The sequence below is a fragment of the Maylandia zebra genome, linkage group LG7 (assembly GCF_041146795.1).
Source record: "Maylandia zebra isolate NMK-2024a linkage group LG7, Mzebra_GT3a, whole genome shotgun sequence".
In the NCBI taxonomy this organism is placed as follows: Eukaryota; Metazoa; Chordata; class Actinopteri; order Cichliformes; family Cichlidae; genus Maylandia; species Maylandia zebra.
This window is the reverse complement of record NC_135173.1, coordinates 59,836,618-59,861,905: the sequence shown is the minus strand read 5'-3', so window position 1 is coordinate 59,861,905 and position 25,288 is coordinate 59,836,618. Positions and strand designations below refer to the sequence as shown.

Here is a 25,288-nt window from a genome sequence, read left to right as displayed (position 1 = left end):
CTACCTGAGTTTTCCTGCCAAAGGACTTTGATAATAGTTTTATAATACTTTGAAAACTGGAGGCTAGACGTTTCTGACCCGGAGGTGACTCAAACACTGCATCATTACTCTGTTGCAGCATCGTCAGGACGCTTTAGAAACTTTTAAACTAGTTATGTGTAGTTAACCAGCAACACACACACTGACCTTGTATGAGAGGTGTTTCATGGGGCTTTTCAAACCAAATCCTCAAAATCATGTTATTTTACCCGTAGACCCTTATCTTTCTTTCTGTCACGGTTCTGGGTCGGTTCGACCCAGCATTTTGAGTTTCTGATGTTTTGGTTTATTTTTGCACTATGGGCTGCCCTTTGATACTCTTGTGCTTTGATCGTTATTGGATTTCTAGGTTTCTGTTTGTTCGTGTTTAAGGATTTGTTGCCTCATGTATAGTTTGGGTTCCATGCGTTATTTTCTGTCTGCCTCTCAGTGTTGAGTCTGTGTGTGATGGTTTCTGGTTTCCTGTTTTACTTTGAAAGTTCATGTCTCATGTCAGTGCGTTCAGTTTTACCTCTCCCCTGTCTTGTTAGCCTGATTTCTCCCAGCTGTGTCTCCCTCTTGTTGCCCATTCCCTGATTACTCCCCGGTGTATATAAGCCCTGTGTTTTCCTGTGCTCCCTGTTGCGTTGTACCTTCAACTTGCTGTGTGTTCATGATTTCCAGTCCTCCAGCACCTCAGTTTAGAGTTTTGTTTTGCTTTTGTGAGTCTTATTTTATGTAGACGTTTGTCCAGCAATAAGGCTGCGTTTTCAGTTTAAATCTTGTCTCCAAAGAGTCCTGCATTTTGGGTCCACCACTCCAGCCTGCCTGCCACACAGCCGACCATGACACTTTCCTTTTCTGCACTTGTGCATTAAATAGACTTTTTAAAAGCACAGAAAATATGTGACTTTTTCCATTCAAGTTTGACATTCAACCTCCTGTCACTGTGTCTTCACCTCATTGACTTCTTTTTTCACCTAAATCTAAGTCAGTTACACCTTGAGTATAAACAACCCAAATCAATAATTAATTGCCATTATTATTCTCAATGAAATGATATGAAAAGATTTTAAACAGGCAGTTCTGGTAAAGATTTGCTGACAGTGAAGCATTCGTCCTTTCACCGAGTAAATCAAATCCAGCCTGTTTGCTTGCTCCCTTGACTTCGTTCAGTTGTTGCCAAGAGACCATCTGCTGATCTTCGATGCTCTGAGAGCAAGGGTCACCCTACGGGTTAGACTGAAATGTGGAAAAACCTTCATTAGAGTGTGGAAGGTAAATGCGTGTTTGTTGAATCACTGCTGTGTTATACCCATCAACAAAACATGAATTTGACACACTTTCTTAGATCTATTTTAAAGCCAAATGAAAGGAAGCATTATTTACGATGAGAGGCAGGTGAGGAAGAAGTGACTTTAAGTAATCTTGCACAAAGATATTTTTTAAAGGATATCTTGCAGCGAAACACAAAATTAAACTTTATTCCAAACACTCTTGAGCTCCACATCCACAGCAAGTCTATTTGGCTGTAATTGGCTGCTAATTCTCCCTCTCATTGTGGCTGTGCTGCCTAAATTGTCTCTGAGGAGAGTTAACTACGAGAAGCGAGGCGCAGAGTTGGGGGAAAAAGTAGAAGCAGATGACTCTGTTCAAAGTCTGCCACAGAAGCACTCAAAAAACACAAAAGTTTTCATAATTAATGCTGGCAAAACATCATGCGGCACTCCAACTTTCAAAAGACAAGAGCTACATTTAAACCCATTACTGGACAATACATACAAGGTATATTATTTAGATACTGCATCCACTGCGTCTTATTGAAACAAATATCATTTAATCTCGGGGGACTCAAACTTGGGAGTTTTGTAAAGCTACAGTGCTAAACACAACACCACTGTGCATGGCATAGCTAAAGCCAAGCTTTATCTGTAGGACAGATAACCTCTATTATGATTCTATGGAGCCCTGCAAGGGACATGGGGAAAAAAGTTGAAGTTGAACTTTTGCAAGATCTCGCAAAACTTCGAACTGGTGAGTAACAGACGTCTCCGAAAACGTCGGAGCACTTTTGCAAATATGTGATGTCTTGATAAAAGTTTATTTTGTGACCCAGAAAGAGTAATATTAAAACTAAGTTTTGGGACATTGGGACAGCTTTCGTTGCCTGGCTCGTCACCTATCCCAGAATTCATAGCGCAGCCCAGCCAATTCCATTTTTCAACAATGGCAGCAGCTACTTAGTTTTAATATTATCATTTCTGGGTAATTTCTGACTCAGATGGATGGATGGATCTATCAAGCACTGGGAATGTCTCAGATTTCCAGGACAGTGTTGATGGCGGTGTTAAGCAGTGTGGTTTTTTAGTGCGTTAAATTGCCACTGCAGAATCGCAATCTGTTTCTAATGCATAGCTCCCTGAGTACCTCGAGTTTAAAAACACTCATTAATGATTTTTGAATCTTTTATTGATCTATTGTTGAATTGTAGATGATGAAACCCCAAAATTCACAGCATCCAGTTTGCCCACAGTGTTTGGCAGATTGGCGATCCTCTCCCCATTTTCACTTCTGGAGGACGCAGCCTCTCTAGGATGCTAATTTGTTTGACCAGGTGTTTTTTAAGCATTACACATCTTATCAAGTCTTTTGTTGCATCTATGTCAACCTATTAAATCAAATTGAATATCAAAATATCCTTCCACCCATCTACTTTCTCAACCTCGTAAATAAATAGGGTTGTGGAAATATGTTTATACAGAAAGAAAAAGAAAACTGTGCTCTCAAGTTATTTTAATTGCCACATTCCTCTGTCTGCTTGTTTTTTAGGCAGTGAGAAAATGACCCACATCAGAACATAGTTGTTCGCAGTGGGCAAAGGACAGGAACTGAACTGGAGTCACAGTGAAAATTTGTGGCCCCATTTGAAATGAAGAATCGATTCAAATTGAAAAGCGAATCAAACTAAAGTGTTTTCTGGCTCTTAACTTTCCACAAAATGTCAGCGCAGTTCATTTAGCCATATGCTTTATGGCTTTTTCCACGCTGCAGGAAAACACTATGGATGAGTCCACTGCTAAAAGAATTGATCAGCCGAATCTAATTCAAACAAATAGATAAATCATAATGAGACAGGATGTTCTCCTTTGTTGCAGTCTAACACTGTGATGCCCCGAGGGCTGACGTCGTTATTAATCTTGTGAAATGTAGCTGTAAATTTCACCGAAAATGAACTCATGAAGCAGAAGCTCTAAACATAGAAACATCATTTTCTCCTTCTGGGTGACTTTTCTTACTGTATCAGTACAGGATGTCAGTTTGATGACATTTGCTGCTGATCAGAAGCACCTAGATACAAACGCACATACACGGTCCGAGACACACACATTTTTAAACTTCCTCTGACAGCTTCCAGCACGCTTCCGCCTTCTTTTCTGTCACACACAAGTATAATTCGTTTAAGCAGTCTTCAGAGAAGGGACCACACATGCATGATTTCCCACGTATATCTTCATATAATTAAAGTAGCCATCATTACTGCAGGCTTTGCTTCCCTTAATGACTGTGTGTGTGTGTGTGTGTGTGTGTGTGCGTGCGTGCGTGCGTGCGTGCGTGCGTGCGTGCGTGCGTGTGTGTTGGCCTTTATCCAGGACTTAAGTGGACCACTTCCGACAAAAAGGGCTGCAGTAAGAGGACAACAGCTTTCCTGCTGCTGTGGGAGGAGCAGCTGATGGAGGAGGTGGAAAGGGCAGCATCTGGCTATCGTTTGTGTGTATGTGGACAAAAAACAGTGAGTGCAGGAGTGTGTCTAGAAGATAACACGGGAAAGACAAAGTCAGGAAGGGAGGGCGTCCTGCGCAGGAGTGCAGCTTTTTTTCTTCTTTTTTTTGATTCGGGTGTGAGTTTGTGTATCTTTCCTTCAGTGTTTTGTGAACGTAAGAGTACGGGTCTCTGCACACAGTCACAGGTGGTGCAGAGACAGCACAAACGCAGCGAGGACACTGACAGACAAGCAGCTGCTTTCACAATAATAAAACCTCCTGAGAGTACGTCTGTTCTGCTGTTAGCATGCTGCTGCTGCTGACATCCAAAAATCTCCAAACACCAATTCTGAGTTGTTTTTTTTTGTTGCTTTCTCTTTTCTATTTTGACCATCTGGGTGTTCACTAAGTTTCGTGGCTCTCTGTCACTGGTAACAATTACTGACATGCGAGGAAGCTGTATGTAACACTTTCGTCAAAACAGTGTTAGTTCAGGAGATTTGGGGAGGCAAAACAGTGCTAGGGAGGAGAACAGGAGAGACTGAGATATTAGAGAACACAAGCAACAAAAAGGTTCAAAAAGTAGCCCGGAGAGACAGTTTGTACCCTAAATGTAGTAAATCTGAGAAGAATTAGAGCACCGTTTGATACTCTCGAGGTTAGTAACCTACATAGAATCATGTGGCGTTTCAACTTTAAGACTACATGATGGTTTTACAGCTGTTACATTGATAATTATAAAAAATGAAAAAATTAAATGACTATAGCTGACACTGCTCAAGTTAATCTTTCAGTCATTAAATCAGTTTACACTTACAGCTTTTGGAGTTTTCCTCTTTTCACCTGTAGGGTTGAGTTGTAAGTGAAAGAGTCAATTTGTGATTGAAGTGAAGACTTTCAGTTTTCATTCAGTAGGTTTTGCAAAAAAGTTGCTTTAACTGTTTAGGAATTAAAGCCATTTTATATGTAGCCTCCTAATTTCAGAGGGGGACTACATATAGATTTCATTACATTTTTAAAAAAAACCAAAATAGTTGAAAATAGCCAGTTGAGACCCGTTCTTTCTTTATTTCATGACAAATGAAACAAACTATTTCTAAGGATAAGAAAAGCAACTTCACAACATCTCATCAAGTCAAGAACACTCTTGTTCAGGTATATCTATCACTTTAAACATCTACAACCAAGAAATGTTTTAATGAATGAATATACAGTCTTTATTGGACGGTGCAAAACTATGTTTACACTTAAAAGTCCAGATTAGGCCTGGTCACAAAATATTGAAAATAACTTGTACAAGGAGAAAAGTATGGAAAAAGAGAAGCAGCTCATGATGTGAAGCAGATAACATTGATGTTATGGCATGGGCATGTATGGCTGCAAGTGAAACCGGTCACTAGTGGTCATTGATGATGTGAGTACTGATAGAAGTAGCAGGAAGTATACAGGGCAGTACTCTTTGCTCAGACTGTGACAAATGCTGCTAAACTGATTGCAGAGCGCTTCCCAGTGCAAATGGACAATAACTCAAAACATGCAGCCGAAGCAACCCAAAACTATCTCAATGCAAAAAAGTGGGTTGTTCTTCATTGTCCAAGTAAGTCACCTGATCTCAAACCCAACAGAGCATCGCTTTCAGACATTAAATAAAAAAACTAAATGTGCAGAGACCCACAAACAAGCAGGAACTGAAAGTGTCTGCAGTAAAGGCCTGTCTGAACATATTAAGAGAGGAAACACAGCATCTGATGATGTCAGTGGAAAAACTTTTCATAGCTGGTGTCTGATCTTCTTTTCTGTGCATCTTTGCTGACTTTATATTCCTTCTTGTCCTAACCCTTCAGGCTTAGAGGGAACAAGCTCTGCCCGGTGGTGGAGGGTCCTAATTATTCCAAGTTTGTGTTCCAGAGGGTGATGGGAGTCAAAGAGGAGGTACTGGGCCGTGTGTGTGTGGGCTTCCGGTAAACTTCGATGTTGAGGTTGCCATTCTCTTCAATGTGCATGGCGCAGTCCAGGAAAGGCAAACAGTTGTCCTTTGTGTCTTCCCTGGTGAACTTGATGTTTTTATCCACAGTGTTAATGTGCGCAGTGAAGGATTCCACTTCTTGTGTTTTGATTTTGACCCAGGTGTCGTCCACATATCTGTACCATTGGCTGGGTACTCTTCCTTTGAAAAAGCCAAGAGCCTTTCTTTCCACTTCCTCCATGTAAAGGTTGGCTACAATAGGTGACACGGGGGAGCCCATGGCACAGCCATGTTTTTGTCTGTAAAAGCCTTCGTTGTACTTGAAATATGTAGTGGTGAGGCAGAGGTCTAACAGTGTGCAGATCTGATTGGGTGTGAAGTTGGTCCTGTCCTCCAAGGAGCTGTCTTCTTGTAGTCGATCAACATTGAAGTTTACCGGAAGCTCACACACACGGACCAGTACCTCCTCTTTGACTCCCATCACACAAACTTGGAGTAATTAGGACCCTACACCACCGGGCAGAACATGTTCCCTCTAAGCCTGAAGGGAAAAAGAAGGAACACACACATGTAAAGGAAGCACTTAAAACATGCGGCTATCCTAACTGGGCATTTATAAAGTCAGCAAAGAAGCACAGAAAAGAAGACCAGACACCAGCGAGGGAGGATAAGAAGGACAGACGCAACAACATTGTCATCCCCTATGTAGCCGGTGTATCAGAGAAACTCAGGAGAGTTTTCTCCAAGCACAACATCCCAGTGTACTTCAGACCCAGCAACACACTCAGACAAAAATTGGTTCACCCAAAAGACAAAACTCCTAAACACAAACTTAACAATGTGGTGTATGCTGTACAGTGCAGCGAGGAATGCCCAGACCTCGACATTGGAGAGACCAAACAGCCACTTCACAAGCGTATGGCACAACATAGAAGAGCCACCTCCACAGGACAAGACTCAGCAGTCCATCTGCATCTAAAGGACAAAGGACACTCTTTCAAGGATGCCAATGTTCATATTTTGAACAGAGAGGACAGAAAGAGGAAAGAGGAGTGAAAGAAGCCATTTATGTCCACTGTGAGCGACCATCTTTGAACAGAGGCGGTGGCTTACAACACCAACTCTCTGCCATCTATAATCCAGTTTTGAGATCCCTCCCCAGACGCCTTAACGTCCACTCACATCCTGGGCCATCTGACCTCAGGAAATCACATGATAGGGTGGGGCCAGGTTTCACAATGAGCTCAACCGAAACCCTGGCTGATTGTGACCCACACCCGCTTTCACACCTTGGCTCATATGATTAGGCAGAGGATCATCAGGGGGTCCTTTTGGGACTCTCCACCATTTGACCTTAGAACTGAAGAAGCTTCTCGGGTGAGAGGTGAAACGTCTTCAAGCAACTTAAAGAAGTCCAGACGCTTTTCTTTGCAAGCTCCTTAGACTACGCTGACCTTGATGACTGAGAACCTTCACAGACATATTTCTGCATAGCTTTTTTAAAATTTCACATTTCTGTATAGTTTTCATATTTATATCCTGTTCATAGCCTGTACATAGCTTGTACACCCACTCCAGCCTGTACATACTTATAGTTATAGCAGATTCATAACATACCTTCATACCGTATACATTGTAACATACCCATAATAGACTCATATTTTGTACCCTCATACCTATAACAGACCCATTTCTGTAATATATCTATTTTTCTATATTATTGCCAATATATATCTATATCATGGCTAAAGCACTTCTGGATGGATGCTAACTGCATTTCGTTGCCTTGTACTTGTGACATGTGCAATGACAATAAAGTTTAATTCTATTCTAATTCTATTCTATTCTATAACGTTATAGCGTCCCACTCTGTGGCAGATGGGATAAGTAGTGGTTAACAAGGGGTTAAACACATGGGACTCTCCACCAGTTGTTTTACACTGAAGAAGCCTCTTGGATGAGTGTTGAAACATCTTCATGAACAAAAAAGAAATTCAGTTGCTTTCTTTTCAAGCATTTGAGACTATCATGAACTGGATCACAGACACACAGCCCATCGATTTGTAATGTAAAAACGTATGTAAAAACGATTTTGTCTACATCATTTGGTAGCATCCTGCAGACACTGGAGAAAGCAGAGTGATTACTGGGTCTAAAGCTGTGGTTTTAAAGGTAAAAATGAAATAATAATGATAATAATAAATAAAAATTACTGTTGGAGCCTCTCGGCTTCACTAAGTTGAGATATTTAAAAAGAAGCAAATGAATGAAAACAAGTCAGCTACTTTTGAGGAAGACTGCAAAAAATGTTTCATATTAAAACCATCAGACTTCACCTTCACCGGCCTCCATTAGTGTAACCAGGTTGACGCGCTTCATGAAGGCTTCCTTTGCCTTGCTGAAAAGAAAAAGAAATCCTTTTTTCCCTTTGCACAAGAGTTGGTCTATATTTTGCATCTGCAGTATTCATGTAAAGGTTTAAACATGAAATGACTATTTTTATACATGTTCTGTTGCCTAACATGTTGAACTCGTGAGCAGCAGAGGATTTTTATGCATCTGTGGTGGTACTGTTTAATATTTGGCAGCTTTTTATGGGAAAATGAAAAAGTAAAGCACAAAAGCCTCCCTTCTTGTCACTTTAAATGACTTCTAAATCTCTAAGATAACCAGTAAGAGATGCTGAACTCGGGAATATTATGGCCTCTTTGTTTGGCAGCAGTTTCAATCCTAACTGCTGCATCCCAAATGAGCTGTAGAGCTGAAAGTGACTTTAAACTAAGGTAGGAATAGGAATAGAGAGCACTGCGATGAGATGCAATGAAAGCATGAATGGCCTTATCTAAATCTGTAGAGAATAGAAATATAAAAGCAAATAGCAAGGCTGCAGTGAAAGAGGAGAGGGTTTTCTGATAACACCCGTTTTAGGGATCGGTAGACTCCAGCTTTTGTTTGTGTAACCGTAACCAAGGAAACAAATGTTGGATTTTACCTTGCTGTTTTTTCACACTTCACAAATACTTCAGCTAAAAGAGGAGAACCAGGAGTTCTCTAAGCTTTATTCTAAAAGTGCATCCTGTCATTCATCCTCTCTTAAGATACTCTTAAGGTTTTAATCACTGCCTATATGTTATCTTTTAGACATTCAGTGGTGTTAAAAAGTGTTTGACTGCTTCCAGATTTCTTATTTTTTTGTATTTTTCTCACACTTTATCAGTAATTGAGATTGCTCAGTCTGGAAAAGGTTCTAAAGCCATTTCTAAAGCTGTAGATCTCCAGCGTACCACAGTGTGAGCCATTATCCACAAATGGCGAAAACATGAAACAGTGGTGAACCTTCCCAGGAGCGGCCGGCTGACCAAAATTACCCCAAGAGTGCGAGATCGACTCATTCAAGAGGTCACAAAAGAACCCAGAACAACATCCAAAGAACTGCAGGCCTCACTTGCCTCAGTTAAGGTCAGCGTTCACGACTCCACATTAAGGAAAGTGACTGGGCAAACATGGTCTGCATGGCGGGGTTCCAAGATGAAAACCACTGCTGAGCAAAAGGAACAAAAAGGCTCGTCTCAGTTTAGCCAGAAAACATTTTGAAGATCCCCAAGACATTTAGGAAAATTTGTGGACTGATGAGAAAAAACTTAAACTTTTTGGAAGTTGTGTGTCCCATTGCATCTAGTGTAAAAGTAACAGCATTTCTGAAAAGGAACATCATACCACCAGTAAAGCAGGGTGGTGGTAGTGTGATGGTCTGGAGCTGTTTTGCTGCCTCAGGACCTGGAAGACTTACCGTGGTAAACTGAACCATGAATTCTGTTGTCTGCCAAAACATCCTGAAAGAGAATATCTGGCCATCTGTGTGACCTCAACCTGAAGCGCACTTGGGTCTTGGAAGAGGTCAGTGATCCAAAACACTCCAAGTCCACCTCTAAATGGCTTAAGAAAAACAAAATGAAGGCTTTGGAGTGGCCTAGTCAAAGTCCTGACCTGAATCTGATTGAGATGCTGTGGCATGACCTTAAAAAGGCGGTTTATCATGGGAAACCCTCCAATGTGGCTGAATTAAAACAATTCTGCGAAGATGAGTGGGCCAAAATTCCTCCACAGTGCTGTGAAAGATTCATTGCCAGTTATCACAAATGCTTGATTGCAGGTTTTGTTACTATGGGTGTCCCAACCAGTTATTAGGTTTAGGGGACAATCACTTTTTCACACAGGGCCATGTAGATCTGTTTTTTTCTTCTTAATCATAAACACCGTCATTTAGAAACTGCACATCTTTGTTAAATATTTTACATTTATTTGATTATCTGAAACATTAAAGTGTGACAAACATACAAAAAAATTGGAAATCTAGAAGGGGGCAAACGTTTTTTTCCACCACTGTACATGGAAATGCAGCACAGGTAAAAACAGACTTTATATAAAATGCGTATTTGGCGTGATCACCTTTTTTCTTCAACACAGCCTGAACTATCTTCACCAAGCTTTCTAGTAATTTCTTTAAGTAGTCTTCATCATTTCTGTTGAAGCTTCAGAAAAAGGTAGATGGATCAACTGAAGGACCAGATCATCTCTCAGGTCTCGTGTCAGGTCTTTGCTAGATTTCTTCCTATTTCTTAAGGACATGACTTTCAGATACTGTTCATTTGCTGTAATCAGCTTTTTAGGCCTGACACTTCTTCTTTTTGTCCACTTGCCGCAATTCCTCTTTTTTTAAGGACATAGTGCACACCATGCCGAGATATGTTTCTTAGCTAACAGCTGTTTGGGAATCATCAAGAACTAGTGCCCAAGATCCTGCAAGAAAGTCTGGCTCCTTGGAGAGGTGGCTCAAAACTTTTGCACAGTACTGTATATTTTACATGTATACTTAATAAATGAATTTTACTTTGTAATAGTGGAATATGTACATTATGTGAGAGCGCATACAGTTTTAATGTTGAGAGTCAATGTTCAGATCTAAGGGGATGAAAAATGGAGGTTGTACAAAAAACACATTTGGTCTTTAAAACCAAATTTCAGCTTCATATTTAAAAGCAAAGAGTTTGGAGATTCAGAATTTGCAAACCATTCCATGTCAACAAAAACAATTATTACTTATTTAGTGTGTGCACAAAGCAAATTGTAGCTTTTTGATTTCCCAACAGGCACACCTGGTATGCTGTTCTTTGTTTTTTTAAAAAGTGATTGCTTCTAAGCTTTTAGTCTTTATTAGTAATTTGTCAAAGGCTTAAACTTTCCTAGATGCAAATCTTGTATTTTTTTGAACTTTCAGACTTCAGCAAAAACTACATAGACATGAAGACAAAAGAAAAAGACATATCCTTTTTAGCTCCCATGGATGGATTCATACCTAACCTTTGTAGACAAGGCCATAGCAGAGATGAAGAATAACTCAAGCACCTCTCAACATCTCTCAAAAGACAGATTTTTCCATTTTTTGAAGTACTTCAATTACCTTTACAACTGTACTTTCTCCAAGGATAACATTCTGCAAGGGGAATAAATGAAGCCTTGATCTATTCAGCCTTAAGTTACTCAAATTAAAACACATTTAGTCCAAAAATACTAGAGCTGGCCTGGGCTCAAGGTCTACGTTTGCTAAAACCCACAAATTCACGAGTTCACAATGCCATGATTCACACTTGGTCAAGCCATTAATAAAATTTCAATTGGTAATATTCTACGATACAGCCTCCAATCGCAAAATCAATTTTCAGGAAAAGTTTACTTAATTTTAAAAAAGAAGAAAAAGGGTTAAAGACCAGTTTAAATCACACATTCTCACATAACTTGGGCAGCACATTAGTGCAGAGGTTAGCACTGAGAGTGAATGGATGACAGACTGGCACCCAGTCCAGGGTGTACTCTGCCTCTCGCTCTGTGACTGGATGGATGGATGAATGGGTGGATGGATGGAGCGATTCTCACAGTCTTTCAGTCTTATTCTTTCAAAATGAAACTTAACGTCTGACATATTTTGTATACTCCGCTATGAAGCCTGATGCTACAGATGTTGATACTCTCCCTCAAAATAGGTGTAAAAATTGGCATGTGTATCAGATATATGTAAAATTTACAATTTGAAATTGTAATAGAAATTATATTCTTTAACCACTGACAAAGTAAGTAGTAAAAAGGAATAGGAGATACAAAGTAAAGCGATACCCATTGTTCATGTGTTCCCTTCAAAGCTTTAGCAAAAGGTTACATTTTAATTCTATTGAGAATAAATTCTCAGTATGTTTACCCCCAAACATTTCCTTTTCACCTCGCCTTCTCTCAATCCGCACTGAATGATTGCGAGTGCAAAATGCCTATTGTGAATATGAGGAATAAAAGCAGTACTGTACTCCTGGGAGAACCCTGACAATGGAGCAGCCTTGGCCTAGATGCAAATCATATCCCCTCTTTCAGACTGCACTGTAGCATACATGTGTGTGCGCGCTGTGACGGTGTGCATTTTTGAAAACGTGTGCACTGTTGAATGGGCACGTGATTGTGGATCTTCAGAGGGGCACAATCTCCTCATTAGGTGGCTCTGATTGAAGCGCTAAAGCCATGTTCCTGAGTGCGGAGAAGGAGGGAAAACGTAAGAGGGGAAAAACAGAATAGAGAAGTAGGTGGAAGGTGGTGAGAGAAGGCAAGAAGGAGGAGGGGAACGAGAGGGAAAAAGGGGAGGAAGAAAGAGGGGAGGTGAGAGAAGTAGAAAGAGAGAGAACAAAGAAGTGAGGTGAGGACACAGAGAGGGGGGGAAGTGTGTATGTGGACAAGAGGATTTTGTGTTTGCATGAGCTCTTGTGTGCCTGCATTAGGCAACAGTCGCACTAAAGGTGGCTGGGTTGCAGGATTAGTAGTTTAATTGGTACCTTAAGGAATAGAAGAGACTTAACAACAGTGTAGTGGTATCAGGGGTGGGCTGCAGGGCTGTGGTGACGCACGCACACACACACACACACACACACACACACACACACACACACGCACGCACACATGCACAAATGATTATTTCTCTTGAATAATCCCCCTTACCCCGATTTAAATCAGACGTTACTGTTAAACCAAACTCTCTCTTTCAAATTCATAAAAGTAAGAATGGATTATCATTAAAACACCTAAACATGAGAAGAAGAGCAAGAACGGGCAGGTTAAAGTAAGGAAGGGAAGAAATGGGAAAAAGGTACAAGGTGAACCAAAAAAAAAAAGCAGAAAGTTAAGAGTGTAAAGCTGGATGTTCTGTGAAGCTGTACTTAAGGTGCCACAATGCCTAATCAGAACTGCTGATCAGAAACCTTTTTTCTCCACCACCTTCTGATGACAGAGTTGAGGTCTGCAGCCGAACATTTCTTCAACTTTTCAAAAACCGACAATCTGACACTCTCACCCACTTCATGCTTTTATTGGCCAGCTGTGTGGAGTTGTAAAAAACCTGCCTGTGTCCTACTGTGCGTCCCCCAGAAACAATTGCAAGAAATTGTGCACTTTCCATTTTACTGTTACGTTCCTTTAACCCTCTCAAGGCAGGCTTTGCAGATTTGCAACAGTTAAAAACTAACAAGCTGATTACCCCACATACATATTTTATGAGTTTTTTTTACTCAGAAGCACCACTGCAGGACTTGGTTGTGCATTAGCAACAAAAAGTTTAATTTGAGCCTGAGAGGGTTAAGCGAGCTAGTGCATATCAAAAACACAGAATATTATAAAAAGTTATTTTTTAAATTGAATTAAAAAGGTTAACTTTGATTTATTCTATATTAGAGTAAACTGAAATTTTGAGCCTTTTTTCTTGTATTTTTGATGATTATAGTTTATGGCTTATGAAAAAAGTATCTGTTATTGGAATATTTCCTAAGATCAATAAAAAAAAAAGCATTTAGAATAGATAAAAACCCCCCTTTGGGAAGGTGTACTCATTTATACACGCAGTCCTTGGCTGGGCTGCTTAACCATGAATTGCTACATCAGAGCAGTGCAGCATGGAAGTGGAAGTCGTCTTAACAATATTCCATACATTTTATGTCAGGTTCAGGTCAGGTAAATTGGCTGGTCAAGCAAGCACAGTAAAAACACATCAGGAAACCATGTGGTAGCAGCTTTGGCGCTGTGGGCAGGTTTTAACTCCTACAGGAAAAGTAAATTGGTGTTATCCATAAAGTTTGCACGAAGGTAGAAGCGTGACATGCTCTGAAATCTCCTGGTGGATGCTGCACTGACTTTGGACTTGATGAATCACAGTGGACCAACCACCACCAACACCAGGAGATAATGTGGGACCCCCCAAATCATCAGACTGCAGAAACGTCACACTTAACTTCCAGCACCTTAAATTCTGCACCTCTACACTTTTTCTCCAGACTTTAGGATGTTGATGTCATCTCAAAAAAAGACTTTGGACCACTGAGCAACAGTGCAAGTCTTTTTCTCCTCAGCCCAGGTGAGCTGCTTCTGTTGTTGCCCTTGGTTCAGGACTGGTTTGATATCAGGAATGTGACAGCTATAGCTCGGTTGATCTGATATCCTCGTGTTGGTGTTGTTCCCAGATCATCATACTAAATGTTGTTCTAGGATCAACGTTGCAAGTGACCAATCAGAATGTTGTGATGTCATACTTTTGCGACTTCGGGAAAAACTGGCGTAAAACAAAAAACTGTACTTAAGCTGCAAGAAACCGCCTCTGTCCGCCGATAAACGGACCCTGACCCTAACCCTAACCGTAACCCTTTAATAAACAGTAAGCAGAATTGATATTGTCCTTGCAACATTGGAATTTCATAAATGCACGAATGGCTTGGCGCGCAAAAGAATAACGTCACAACAATGTGATTGGTCACTTGCAATGTTGAACCTGGAACAACATTTTCATGATGGTCTGGGAACAACACCAACACGAGGATATCAGATCATCCGCTATAGCTCCTTGCCTGAAAATGTATGTGCATGGTGCCTCTTGATGCTCTGATATCTGCCTCAGTCCACTTCTTGTGAAGCTCTTCCAAGTTCTTGAGTGGACTTTCTTCTTGAGTGTTATTGATTGCTATCCCTGTTGCATGTTCACATTTTTCTAGTTTTCTACTTTCCATGAATATACTTCAGCATAACACAATGAACAGAAGGCTGAAATCAGCCTTTTGTGGCTCTGAGCCAGTTTACGTCACTATACTGGTTCTGTCGCACAACATTTGTGGCGTCACCACATCCCTGGCAATGAGGGCATAAAAGACTCACTTCAGTCTTCTCCTAAACAGGTAACAGTGCCATGCAAATCTGTAAAGAAGTGTTGGTCAAACAATGACCCTAAGAGTGTTTGTAATTAATGACTTTGTCTTATATAATGAATTTACGGCTTGCAAAGAAGAAGTAAGGTTTTTTATTGTTTGTTTGGTGTTTATGAACAGCTGTCTTTACCATCTCACTATATACAGTGATATCATAAACATAAAAAAAAAAGTAATGTTAGTGTTTTTGTACATGAGTGAAGCAAATAAGCACAGCAGGCGTGATGAAAACCAGGATAGGTTTTTCTAGTAAAAGCTAAATAGGAGAAGAATGGCTTGCTAAAAGTAATTTAAATTTTAGCGTCCACTCATCTTCACAAGGGTTTGCAGCTGTTCGCAAAAATGGGAATTTTTGTGACCCTTTTTGTGACATGTTGTAATTGTCCAACCAAACAAAGCAGCTACTCATTTTCCACCTTGATGTTTTTTAATGCACGTTTGTGAATCATGCTCATGCACAAATGCTGCATGACTGCAGTTTGCATAGTTGCAAGTCAGCTGTTGTGTTCATCAGCAGCTGTTGACAAGAATGGATGCAGAAATGTGGGAAATGGCCTTTCGCTGTGCAGGAAACGTCAGTGTCGTGTTAGCACCAGAAAAACAACATAATTCAGATCCTCTAGGCTGCCTGGACTGTTCCAACAAATAGCTGAAGTTTGACTAAAGACCAAGATGGTGACCCTCATTGGTGTGCTGCAGGAAAGCTTGGCGAACACCAGCAACAAAGGGATTCATCCTCTACATTTGACCCAACAGTTATTAAGATATTTCCATTTCAGTCTGGATGCTAGAGCAAAATTATCAACAATAAAAATGAGTCAGCAACAAGAGGCTCACACACAGACACTGTCACAGAAGAAGATAGTCAGAACAATGCCTTTAGCTTTTCTTCAAGGACTTTAATAACACTGTTTGTAGATCTTGATGAAAATGTGTCTTGCACAAAAAGTCTCCCTACAGTTAGTTTTTTCTGAGTCAGCTGAGTCAGCTGAGCAACATCTTTCTATGAATTCGAGAAGAAGAAGTGATGTGTATGGAGCATGCATGCTTTATGCACATGATAAATTCTATATATCAAGAGGAACATTGGTCAAATATCATATTACAGTTCATTAAATATCCGCTTAATTAGCACAATTGTGCAACTCCCACTCTGACTTCCTTCAGTGGTCTTGGATGGGATGCATCTCTGTACACTTAAATGTGGTGACTCTGGAAATTCATTATAATTTTTTTGCATCTGTACAAATTTAAGTTGACAGACACTGCTCTCAGATCAGTAGTCCTATTCTAAGACCCTCCTAAGAAATCTTCTTCCCCAAGAGGTCTTCTGTGAAAGATGGATGAGAGAGGTATGTATAAATAGAGCGGTGAGCGGAGATGACAAAGGGCAGGGAGAGAATAATGGATGGATAAAGGATATAGAGAAATGAAGTGAAGACAGAAAGAATAGAGAGGAGGAGAGAAGAGGAGTGATAAATGTTCAGGGCTCCAGCTGAAACAACGAGAGGCTAAAAGGAGTGTTAAAGAGTGAGTGAAGACACGCCGTACGAAGGTCAGAGACAGCAGTCTTTATATTTAAAGTCAAACTGAAATAAAAACAAGATTAAATCAGTATATCTTTGACTTATCTGTCTTTGGACTTGTATAGCCGGCATGAACTTCTATACAAATTTATTATTAACACCCATCCAGTTTTTCTTGCTTATTCCAGGTCCGGGTCATAGGGTAAGAGACTAAGCAGAGATTCACAGATTTCCCTCTCCCCAGCCATCTCCTCCAGCTCTATTCATGGTATACCACGAAATTCCAAGACCAGCAAAGAGACGCAATATCTCCAGGATGTCTTCTGTCTGCCAAAGTCAGACATGCCCAAAAGACCTCACCGACGAGGTGTGAAAGGGGAGTGATCTCAACCACCTCAGCTGGCTCTTTTCTACTCTGAACCCCTCATAAAACAGTGAGGAACTGAGTCAGACTTTAAGGGAGAGCTTAGCTATCCTTCAGTGAAACCTCGTATCTGCCACTTGCTTCTGCGATCTTATTATTTCAGTTGCCATCTACAGCTTCTGATGTTAGCAATATAGATTGACCAGTAATGTGGGATTTAGCATATTTGTGTCCGTTTGCCTATGAAGAGCCTGCACGGATGGGAATGCAACCTATGTAAAAATGACTGCATTTAAGCCAACTAAAAAAACAACAAGCATATAGCTTGGCATGGACAACACCATGCATAGGCTGACTGCTGATTGGCTGAAAAGTGGTCTGCCATATAAAAGGCAATGATAGTGTAGTTCACCACATATAGAGAGAAGAAGTGAAGAACTATCAAAGATCAACAGCATGAAAAGAACAGCCAATGTCTGCAGTGGACTGTTTTGTAATACTTGTTTCACTTCAGCTCTTTGTAAGTTATCACTTTGCACTGTGGGTTGCTAATGAACCAACAATAATAGAAACACAAGCACCAGAATATCTGCAGACACTAAACAGCTACAATCTGTAGGTGACGGTCTGCAAAGCTCTCCATAAGCAAAAATGGACAGAAAAGCTGTCCAAGATCAACTCTACATTCTCTTGTTACCATAAAAGATATGCATTTCATCCACATCACTGTATATGCTACACCAATTCATCAGTTTATTTTATCAGTTTCCCCCTTCAAATGAGGACTAACCTTTTCCTGTGTTTGTACAGAGACCGAATTGGCCTTAACAACTCCATCCCATCAAAGCACCTCAGGAAAACTTCCATGCACCCTTTGATTATACTTCGACGGTAAAGAAAACTTCAGATAATTATAGTCCAGCCCCTCATGTGGAGGTTGATTATTAGGTGTTGTGAAACCTACTATAGCCAGTATCAAGGGTGTTTCCTTGACAGTATCCCTGAACCTCCAACACAAGTTCAGGTTCCTTCCTTAGACTCACTGAATTCACCACCCACTAGCATTTAAGGATCAGCTTACCACTATTACTCTATTACACTATTACCTTCTGCACCCTGCTGCTAACACCTTTGTCTCCCTGTTTCCAGCGAACCTTCCCCTCACCTAAGGCTATGTCCAGAGGCGGAGCCAGACATTTGAAACACCCGGGGCTTAGCCCTAAAGGGTAGTATGCATGTGGGATTATTATTTTAGAAATGACTGAAAGACTGAAAGATTAATAGGCTCTGTTTTGAGTTTTGTTCAAAAAAGAATGACTTCATATAGGATAAAAATATATCACATATGCAGGACACCATAAACTAGTTTTTTAATTAAGCAGCAAGGCAGAACAAAGTCGGGCCTGTATCAAGACACAGGGACTAAACCCCAATTCAACCAGACCAAGAACTGATCCAGAATTAAAACAGGACTACAACAGTTCAAAATCAGGACTACTGAGGACTTAACCAAGACAGAACAAGAATCAGAACTAGATGATAATAGAACTAAAAATCATCATAGACCTGCACTACACTTATTTTTTAATTCTACCAAAGTCCACTATTTAGATTGAGAAAAGTTTAAATAATTATTTAGCCTTGTTGTGCAAACAAGCCCGCATAACTTAATAAATATAGAATTTGAAAAATAACAAACCTAAAAAGAAACACTAGGTACGAGATACATGAGTACCTATGATACGGTGATACTTTTGGTAAACAACCATTTGACTAACATTAGAGCTGGGCGATAGAACGATAACGATATGTATCGCGATATAACTTTTACTCGATAGAGAAATTAAGCTATCGCGATAGACCTCGCCGCTCTTGTCCTCTTAAAAAAAAAAAAAAAAAAAAAAAAAAAAGGGTCAGCCGATCCAAATTCAGTAGCGCAGAGCCGAACCAATCACAGCCGCAGCGTCACGTCGCGTGACTTGTTACGTACAGCGCAAGTGCCAAGCCGCACGTGTTTGTTTGGGAAGCAGCCAGCGGGTAATGGAGCCAGCGCATAATGGAGGAAATGAGCGTGACCGAAGAGAAAACAGATGATGGTTCCAACGCCGGAGAGATTGTCGAACGGAAGAGCCATAGAAGTTCCGTAGTGTGAAGGTATTTCGGCTATTTCAAGTCTGACAAAAAACAGAGTAGCGTGCACTGTAAATTGTGCCGAAAGCAAGTCTGGAAATACAGTAAACTGGTGCATGCGTCACACTGTGCACCACGTTATTGTTTCGGTGAAATGAATTTCTACAATACTGTTACTGTTACTTCTACTCTCTGCAGTGTTTAAATGCTTACATATACACACAGTTACTGTCCGTCCACACATACGACTCAGTTCTGCTTCTATGCCCCAGCTTTGTTTACTTTTTCCCACCGAGGCTTCTAGACTTCTGATTGGCCAACATTTCTGCACGGTTAGGAATCTAGCGCCACCTGCTGCTTTGGCATGTTCATAGCAGCGTTTTCCTTCATTTCTGCCTTTATGTGTGGACGGGATTATTTTTTAAAACGAAAACGGAAAATCTCAGTTTTCAAAAATACCCGTGTACGTGTGGACGTAGCCTCAGTCTCTGACTGGAAGCGCTAATTCGTCATTCGGCTTTTGTCAGACTAAAGTAACTGTTAAAACTGTTTGAAAAGCTCAGCTATACAACAAGGAGAGATTGAGAATTTCCTTTTAGTTCTCAGTTTATTTGATACTGACAAAAGTTAGTCAGTTTTGTCTGTTCTTCTGTAAAACAAACTAAGATTTATTTTTAGAATTAATATTTTGTTTCTAAGTGGAATTGACAATTTAGTCTGTTTCATTTGTTCTATTTTGAAACTTAAACGCTTTAGCGGCTGCCTTTTGTGTAGTTTGCAATATTTGCCTTTATTTATCTGAAAAAGTCTCATGTTCCTTAAGTACATCTACCCTGTTGAACTTATTATGGGAAATAAATATTTAAATAAAAACAAGCTGCTGATTATTTCACATTTTACTTGTGAGCAACGGCACATTTAAATCTTACAAATATAGTTATTTGGCTTATATCGTGATAGATATCGTTATCGCCTGAAATGAAAAAAACATATCGTGATATGAAAAAATCTCATATCGCCCAGCTCTAACTAACATGTGTGTCTCACCTGCTCTTGTTCCATCTCTGTTCTGTCCTCTCTCCCTCTCTGTCCCTCTCTGTTCCTCTCTCTCCCTCTTTGTGCTGACAATCATCAAATATACAGTTGAAACCACATATTTACTCTTCAGATAAAAACACTTTTTTAATTGTAACATCAAATCAGACTAAATGTTTATTTTTTTTAGATTGATAAATATAAAAAACATATTTGTTAACTTTAAGAGTAAAGAGAGAAACTATCTGTATGTCTTAATTGCAAATGGCACCAAATTGCATTCAAACTGAGTCACACTTATGGAGCTCCACAATTCTCTTCCTGGTGTTTTGTTGACATCTCTTGATGTTCCCATGTCACAGAAACAGGCTCTGTGTTTTGCCTTATATGCATCCACAGGTGTGTCACCAATTTACTCACATGGACTCTACTAACCTATCAGAAGCTTCTTCAGCTCAGAATGGAATCCTCTGGAGTTTTCTTATTAATTAACAATAAACTTAGTGTACATGTACTCCTAAATTTGATGAAAGTGATAAAAAACAGAAAGCTCTGTCTCTCTTTATTCTGACATTTAACTAATTCAAAATATATTTCAATATTTATCCAAAACAAAACAAGTTTACTCTAAATTGATGTTGTACAGTAAAAATGTTTTATGTTTTCTCCATAAAGTGTAAATATCTGGTTACAAATGTGAATATCCTGCTGTGTACTGAAATCCCTCTTGTTTTGCATAGAAATATACTGAACAACATACAAAGCATAATATATAAAATAACATTTACCTGAGTTTTTTCTTTGAAAGAACCCTCTAATGTCCATTCTTATATTTCAGTGCATAACTGAAACCGATTTAGTCGGGGAGGGTAAGAACTGAAAATATGAAATAAACACATGTAAGCTAAGACTCTAAAAAATAGCATTTGTTCGGCTTTTCATTTCGCCATTTGTTGATTCACTTGAAGAGCAAGTAACGTAATATTGGTCAAGTGATCAGTTTGATATCAATCTTTCGTGATGCACCGTCATATTTACATTATTTGTACAGTACGAATGATTTGCTTTGGTACCTGGTCAAACTTAAGCTCTCCTTAGTATGGCTGGCTCCGTTTCTCCAACAGCGCACTCACAGGCAGCAGCTGCCCCGCCCCCTCACTCAGTCGCTTAGTGTCTGAGCTCGGATCATACCAATATCAGGGGGGATTCACGCACAGTCGTAAATTCCCACAGTGTGCACTATGTGCTTCGAATATTGTGTGTACTTTTTGTTTTATACAGTTGTCAGCCAGGCATCTAACTATGAAAAAATTACACTCCAAAAGACCCCGGGCTTCTGACAAAACAACCCAGGCTTAAGCCCAGTAAGCCACCCCCACGCTTCGCCCCTGGCTATGTCCACACTAATACATTTTTGTTTGAAAACACATCTTTTTCTCTCCATTTTGGCCTTCCGTCCACACTCAGACTGCGTTGTTGGTCAATGAAAACTGAGCTTTTGGAAAATGCTCTCCAAAGCAGATACATTTAAAAATGGTGCTCGCGTTGCAGTGTGGACAGCGTAACCGCATGCTTTCGAAAACGATGATGTGTTTTAGTCATATGATACAGTCATGTGGCCAATTAAACTAAGATAGCAGAGGGCATTATACAGGAGTTGTTTTGTTTGCTCCCAATTTTGACATCCCTATTAAAGATAAATATCAGTTTGTACATGCTCCAGATAGTTTTTCTTCAAATTCTTTAATTCTCATTCGCTTTTGCAACAACTCCACCTCATTGTCAGTCAATTTAAAAAACTCGGTGCTTTTCCTCAACTTTTTGCCACGACACTTCAAAGAGCTGGAAAGTAAATAAACAGCAGATAGAAATGAGCAGGTCGAATCGTCTTATGTTTCACGCATGGACATGGACAGTGTGGATGAACAGCTGTTCGGAAACGATTGAAAACGATAGTGTGGACGCAGAGCGTTTTTAGACGAAAACGGCATTTTCAAATTTATCCGGATTAGTGTAGACATAGCCTATGATCGGTGTAGGGACCTTCCTCCCATGAAACTGGTCATTCTCACCAAGATCACTGACTCTTGTCGCCTGCCCTCCTGGAACTCACTTGCCTACAAGTCAACAAACCAGCCGCCTCCCTCCATGAAGGACTCACCCTGTCCTCAAAGTAAGATAAAGTCAGTTGCACTCAGTCAGCTTTGCATTCTGCCTGAGGAACATTTATCTCTGGTTTGGCCGCATTAAGAGGGGTCCACCCTCCTAGTGGACCCCTTTAATTTGGACGGGTTGATCAACTCCAGTTGTCCCTGTGAACTAACTTCTAACTTCTAAATAACGTTGTTGCTGTTGCTGTCGATAAAGATGTTGAAACTGTTACAGCTTTCTTAGTTTTTTCTGCATTTAAGTCCTCCATCCTGCTTTGACTTAAAGATTCTGTGACAGTAAACCAGTAACTGTGGTGGTATCTACTCACCAAACAGGCTTGGAGCTAAACATCCTGTTTTCACTCATAGCTTAAAACGTTGTAGGCTCACAGTTGCAGCTTAGCATCAGTGTCAAATTAACTGTCATATAAAACAAAACAGTGAACAAGATAAACATGTTGAAATTGATTTCACCTCCATCACCATGATCTTTCTGTCTCTTTAAATAAGAGCTTCGATATTCCTCTCATATAACCCACTCTGTTCAATCAATTTTTATTTTATTGGGGAGCACATTCACAGTCCTGTGATGTTGACTCGTCAAAGACGCAGCACAAAGGCAAATGAATATTACGTTTGCAAAAGAGGAGGAATAAATAGATGAAATATAAACAGTTAATGTGTGTTTTGTGGTCCAGCATCTTCTGTGTGATGGTACGCAAACAGCATAATATAACTAACATTTTTTTCAGAATAGTTTTATTTTCAATGCCCAAGTTTACTTTTGGGTCAAAATGTTGGTATGTTAATCATATATGAAGTTTAATACCAACACAAAAACAGAGACTGGTATCAAAGTGCCAGCTAGAGACCCACCAGTGGAACATCAAGTTAATAATGGTGACTTTTAGCAGTAAAAGGAAAAGTAATAATTAGCATCGTGAAGTGACGGGTAACCAGTTAAGCTACTCTTCTAAAAGGAGAGTAAACTGCTCTATCTGAGAACTGACATGTGCTGGAGAGGGATAAAGCTAAAACAGCTAACTAAAACATGATGTCAGTGTAGATAATGCTAATCATCTAATCATCTAATCATTAGCAGACAATTAAGATAGTATCCTCATTTACCTTCGCACACACTGTGAGCTGTGTGTCTGAATATCTCTGACTGTAATAAATTTAACTTTTTTTTTTCTTTTTTATTTGTCCCAAACAAAATGTTTTGTACAAATAACTGCTGGAGGTTTAGTGACTTTTATCAAATATACTGTGGAGGAAGTGAACATTCCCAGCAATACTCTCATTTATGTTTTCACTAGACACTGAAGAGTGCAATTTAAAGGATGTAACGCCTTCTAAGTAAAGCGCACAACTGCATTACGGCTTATTCTGCCTCACAGTGATGGGTAAACTCTTTACAGGCAGTTATTAATCCTGGTAAAAATGTATTAATGTTCACACAGCATAATTTGAGAAAAATCTATTCATAACTGCATGTAAAAAGGCAAGACCGAGCATAGTGAGGAATTAGAGAGACAAGACTTCAGTCTGTGGTACCAGATTGCACCATTCTTTGGCCTCTATCTGCCTTATCGATTTCAGACAGCAGGCTACTCAGGTGGAATTGCAAAATTCTTATCTAAACTTTTTTGCATGCTATTTCCAATTCCAAGAATCAGTAATTCTTTCCCAACAGAGCTTCTGCCTTTAATTTCTTAACCCACTCTCTTAAATAACCAAATGGGCACTAACAAGTGTTTGAATACTGAAAGTGATCTGAGGGAAACTGCACTGTTGTGACTGCAGTGAATGACCTGCAGATGGAGTGTATCTCGTGCGTGTCCTCCTCCTTGCGGGCGCTGTCCGTCAAACTGTCGCCCAGAGCCATCAGACACTGAGCGAAACCCTTGTAGATGGAGTGACACCTTCTGGCTGAGACTGCAGAACACGGACTCAGCACTGGAAAACAAACACAAACACACAAAAAGTACGTAACTATTTGCAAAACCACAAGTACAGAGTAAAATTTAACTGAAAAAAATAACTCATATAAAACAGATTAATCTGAGCTGAAATCTGACTGCAGTAGTTAGCGGTAAACGTAACACTTTGTTGTACCTAATAATAGAAAGTATATCAGTGGAGCTAAAGTTATAGGACTGAAGAGTTGAGTATAACCTACAGGTAGGCCTAACTTTGATCTTTTTCTCCCCTCAATCATTCCGAGTTAAAGCCCACTGCTGATTTATAGCTTACAATATGAGACACATGAAGGCTCGGTGACCAGGAAATGGAAGAGAAAAGCCCAGTCGGAGTTGTTTTTATTCTCAGTAACAACCTACACAAATCATGTTTAAATGCTGCCAATACTCAGACTAATGAAAGCTCCCAGACAAGATGCCTATTTTCATTCAAAAAGAGGAAACACTTCAAATTCCATCGATGTAGTCTCCTTTCAGACATCTGAATCATCACCCATATCTCAAATTTGTTCGGCAATTTGAAGGCTAGTGTTATTTCCACTGATTTGTATTTCCAGCTCTGGAGAGCAGCCAACCAATTAGAGCCGACTATGAGGGATAAAAAATAAATGTCATCTCTTTTTCATGCTTCGTTAGCTGCCCATTAAAAAAAATTACTGTATTGGCAAGTGAGACAGATGCAATCAGGTAAGTTGTTTTAAGTCCACAAGCAGAAATAATTATTTCTATGTAAACACCTATATTTGTATATACCAGCAGCTGCTACTGTAGCTTCAGTGGCAGCTGCTTTTTATTTCCCATAATGAGAAATTTGGTAACAAACAAAGTCAAACTGAAAAGCAGAATGAAATCAAACAAGATGAGATTTCAGTTTACACAAATTCTTGATTATTCCTTCAGTTGTTCTTCTGACTTTTATTTTCCTGTTCATCACCATTTTATAGAAACAAAGCATAACAAACTAGTGTTAAAGTCACAGTCAGTTATTTACGTCGCTGTTCACAGCTATGCCCGTCCAGAATCTTCTCAAGAAAGTTTGTACAGTCAACAGGCTTTAAAAGAGGGCACCCAATCC

General features: G+C 39.9%; 1 long non-coding RNA gene across 1 annotated transcript in view; it reads right to left on the bottom strand.

The window, feature by feature from the left end:
* The window catches only part of LOC101484179 (neuritin), a 116,944-nt gene that overhangs the window by 9,739 nt on the left and 81,917 nt on the right, over nucleotides 1–25,288 (bottom strand). Inside the window, exon 2 of the long non-coding RNA XR_001342056.3 lies at nucleotides 24,046–24,190. This is a non-coding gene — a long non-coding RNA (neuritin). The remainder of the gene's footprint in view (nucleotides 1–24,045; nucleotides 24,191–25,288) is intronic.